The 4,750-nt window shown below is 36.9% G+C and overlaps 1 protein-coding gene across 1 annotated transcript in view; it reads right to left on the bottom strand.

Moving 5' to 3' along the window:
* LOC106868471 (cell death abnormality protein 1) overlaps positions 1-4,750 on the bottom strand; it is a gene marked incomplete at its 3' end in the record, with an annotated part of 329,389 nt that overhangs the window by 119,900 nt on the left and 204,739 nt on the right. The window lies entirely within an intron of this gene.

The raw sequence follows: 4,750 nt of genomic DNA, 5'->3' as shown, positions 1-4,750 counted from the left end.
GTTTCTGCCAGCTCGCTGTTTTAATAATAATAATAATAATAATAATAATAATAATAATAATAATAATAATAATAATAATAATAATAATAATAATAATAATAATGATGATGATGATCATGATCATGATGATGAGGATGATGATGATACAGCCTAGGGTGGTATATAAAAAATACCGTGGAGCCACTGTTGAAACACACGAAGGCCGGCGTCATCAAAACTGAAAATTGTGTAATGAAAGGAAAATTTAAACAAGAAATGAACAAAAAAAAAAAAGAAAAAGCATGGAAAGAAAAAAATGTACGGTCAGTTTGCAAGAGATGTGAACGCCAAGACAGATACAGGGGACTTGTGGCTATGGATGAGGAGTGACCTGAAGATAGCGACAGAAGCACTCATATGCGCAGCTCAGGAACAAGCGTTAAGGACCAATTATATGAAGTGCAGAATTGACAACACTACCGATAGCGATAAATGCAGAATGTGTGGTGAGAGGAGTGAAACGGTATGGCACATCGTTAGCGAATGCCCGACATTGGCACAACGCGAATACAAACGACGCCATGACAATGTGGCAAGAATGATCCAATGGAAGCCTGTGAAAATCACAGCTTACAAAAAGCACAGAGTGATATGAACAAACCCCAGAAGGAGTCACCGAAAATGAGAACTGCAAAATCCTGTGGAATGTAATGATCCAGTGCGATCACCTGACCAAACATAGGAGACTGGACTTTGTTGGGGTGAATAAAAAAGGAAGTACATATATGATTATCGACATAGCATGCCCCGGTGACAACAGGATCAATGTGAAAGAAGAAGAAAAAATTAACAACTATGATAATTTAAAGAGGGGAATACGAAGGTTGTGGTCAATGAAGAGAGTAGATGTGATACCAATAGTAATTGGTGCACTTGGAAGTATCAGCACTCAACTACCAACATGGCTGAAAAATCAGCATTGCTTGGAACTGTAAGAATTCTTCGCAAAGTTCTTGAAGCATGACCAGTAAACAAGTGTCACCTTAGTCTGCTGGCTGTGGACAGCTGACACTTTCAGTCATACCCAGCAAAATAAACTGAGAGTTTTCATATGATGATGATAATAATAATAACAATAATAATAATAATAATAATAATAATAATAATAATAATAATAATAATAATAATAATAATAATAATAACCCTATGTCCTGATGCAGTACCAGGCGCTGGCTCTCATGGCTTCTGATCTTAACTGATTGGAAATGTTATCATGTAAATATTTTGTCTTGGTATAGAAGATGGGCTACAGCAAATATTTTGCTTAATGCCACAAATTTGCTTGTCAGTTGCTTGACCTTAACCAGTTGAGCATGTCCCTTGGTGGCTGACGATATGTTCATCTCTGATCATGAGCAGAATTAGTAGGGGAGCATCATAGCCATGTGTTGAGAGGAATTCTTTGGGGTTTGAATAATTCCCCTCTGGAAACATGGGTATTTTGTTCATCATCCTTAAAGAAACCTTATTCAGGGACCTTTTGAGTGGGATGGGCTACTTGACCTAAAGAAAATTCTAAGTGGACTCCACCTGCAAGGTCATGCACTGTTTATTTTGTAATGAAATTACTATGTCGCGCACATATGTTTGTGAGGCATGTACTTGGTGTACTCTTATCAGACAGGTAGTCATAATGGGTGTATTGGGCTTCGTGTATTTATACCTCAGTATCCCTTTGATGGCATGTATTGCCACTCTAGAGAGTCGGGCTCACAATCATGAGGTTGTGAGTTCAATTCCCGGACTGGGTTGTCTGTTGTTTTCTTGAGCAAGACACTTTATATCATGTTGCTCCAGTTCACTCAGCTCCAGAAATTAGTTGTGACGTCACTGGTGTCAAGCTGTATGGGCCTTTGCCTTTCTCTTGGACAACATTGGTGGTGTGGAGAGGAGATGCATGTTATGTATGGGCGACTGCTGGTCTTCCATAAACAACCTTACCCGGACTTGTGCCTCGGATGGGAACTTTCTAGGTGCAATCTCATGGTCATTCATGACCGAAGGGGGTCTTCTCCTTCTTAATAATGGTACGAGTATAAACCAGAAGGCGTCACTGAGAATAACGAATATAAAATCTTGTGGGATCTCGTAATCCAGTGTGATTCAGACTGATGCTCGAAGACCAGACATTGTTGTAGTGGATATTTGAAGAAAACCAAGATCATAGATATTGCTATACCTGGGGATGTACGAGCAGGTGACAAAGAACCAGAAAAAATTCTACAAGCCACTAAATGATGAAATTACACGAATGTGAGCAATGAAGAAAGGGACGCCGGAAGCATTAACAACCAGGTTTAAGAAATTTGTTGGAGAAATTTGTTGGTGGAAGTGGGATTAACATGAGGGTAAAACATACCCCAAAAACTGCTTTATCGGGTACAGCGAGGATTTTGAGATAAGTATTTGGGTGTTAAGTATCGTGGAATGAGACCCCGCGAGACCCTTGATAATAGGTTGTTGTCTACTCTTATTAAATTAATCAGAGTAAGTGAAATCGCGAACTCGGAACAAGTGAAATAGAGAGCTCTGAGAAATGAAATGGAAATGATAATAATAATCGATAGCAAAAGACAAAATCAAATACAAACACCAAAAGTCCAAGGGACGTTCACAATTAACATTATATAGCTGGTGCTTAAAGAAGGAAAAATTATAAATTAAAAACTATTGAGTAAAAAGTATAAAGATTCGGTCAAAATCCACCAAAACATTACAAAAGTAGTACAAGAGTCACGAGTTACGTGCGAGGCATCTATCCTCTTATTTATAACCGAGAGCATGTTTCTTATTTGGTGTGAATAACAACTACATTTTGGAAAATTCGATTACGACTTAATGTTGGAGAGGCACGTAAAAATTAAAAACTTCGAACAATCGGCGTGTTGTACAAGATTTAACCCTGAGAATAAATAAAATGTAGGGAAACACGCAAACTTACACACGAACACACATACACATGCTAAAGAAGGTACACAATGTGGGCTGGGAACAGGGTGCGGAATCTATAGGACTGCGAGACTGGGGTGCAAATTGTCAGGTAGAGAGAAGGGAGCTTTGTATAACTGACCTGGGGCGCTGAATATCCTAAAACCGAGCACTTACACACACACACACATACATATATTATTATTATTATTATTATTATTATTATTATTATTATTATTATTATTATTATTATTATTATTATTATTATACGCACAAGCATATATATATCATAAGCACATACACACATACGTATCCACACATATACATATCTGTGTGTGTACATATATAATAAACACACACACATACATATACATGTGTGTATGTGTGTATATAAATATATATACAGGGTGTCCACGAAATCTGGGTAGATGGGGATCAACACATGCTTTAAGAAATTATTATTTCTTATATTTAATTGTTTATGCTATGATTTTATTTTCTCCATGTAGCCAGACCTTGTGGACACCCTGTATATATGCATACTGTTATTAGTCCAAACAGTTGGATGAAGAAAAGAAATGTTGAAAATGCACACAGAATTTCTTAGAATTAATTAGAATTTAATTATATTTTAAAATATAGGAATTCACATGACCAGTTTCACAACAGATTTTCTAAAGTGTATATATATATATGTATAGTGTGTGTGTGTGTGTGTGTGTATGCGTGTTTGTGTCTGTGTGTGTGTGTGTGTGTGTGTGTGTGTGTGTGAGTGTGTGTGTACTCATAAATATGCATACCAAAGGGTCACTCTAACTGATATAAGCATGCATATTTAGTATACTTGCACATACGAATATATACATATAGGAACATAAAATATACATATATATTATATCCGAAGAAATATAATGACATAACTATCTTTCTATTCACACACACAACATAATAATGCCATAAACTTCTTATATACAATTTTAACTGTAGTTTTTCAACTGCATTTTTCAGCTTGTGTAAAGAGGGTAATTTTTGAAAAATGCATGCTAAAGAAGGTACGCGAAGTGGGCTGGGAATAAGGTGCGGAATCTATAGGACTGCGAGACTGGGGTGCAAATTGTCAGGTAGAGAAGGGAGTTTTGTAGAACTGACCTGGGGCGCTAAATATCCTGAAACCGAGCACTCACACACACACACATGCATATATGATTATTACTATCATCATCATCATCATCATCATCATCATCATCATTGATTGATTGATTTGATTCAGGTTCGGTCTCATTCCTGGCAGATTCATGTCGGTCACGGGTTACTACCTGTAACCTTTAGAACTCTCCTGATAACCTTTCCCGTCCCTAAGAGGCAAACTCTGTAGAAGATTTACAACAAATTATCGTTATTATATTTATTATCATCATCATCATCATCATCATCATCATTATTATTATTATTTTATGTTTGACTTTTGTTTTGCATTTGTACAAGTTGGATCCAAGTCTCACCCAGAGACCTCAAGAGACAACAAGTTAGAAGTTCATGTAGGTGTTATGCCTAGGGTACCATATATTTGGATTTGTACAGTTTTGTTCTAGTGAATGTTTAAGAAACCATAAGAAAATTATGTTTGCTTTAAAATTTGAGATCACATAGACAGTATTTTACGTAGGATATGGGCAGTTCCCATGAGCACTATCTTTTGAACTTCAGCCATTTTGGGGTTTCCTGGTATCTGAGCTAGGTAGTAATCAGCCCGTTTCGCTGTCATTCCCAAGGCACCTATGAC

Source organism: Octopus bimaculoides, chromosome 3, assembly GCF_001194135.2.
Source record: "Octopus bimaculoides isolate UCB-OBI-ISO-001 chromosome 3, ASM119413v2, whole genome shotgun sequence".
Lineage (NCBI taxonomy): Eukaryota > Metazoa > Mollusca > Cephalopoda > Octopoda > Octopodidae > Octopus > Octopus bimaculoides.
The sequence above is the reverse complement of the archived record's forward strand: the minus strand, read 5'-3'. Positions and strand labels throughout refer to the sequence as shown.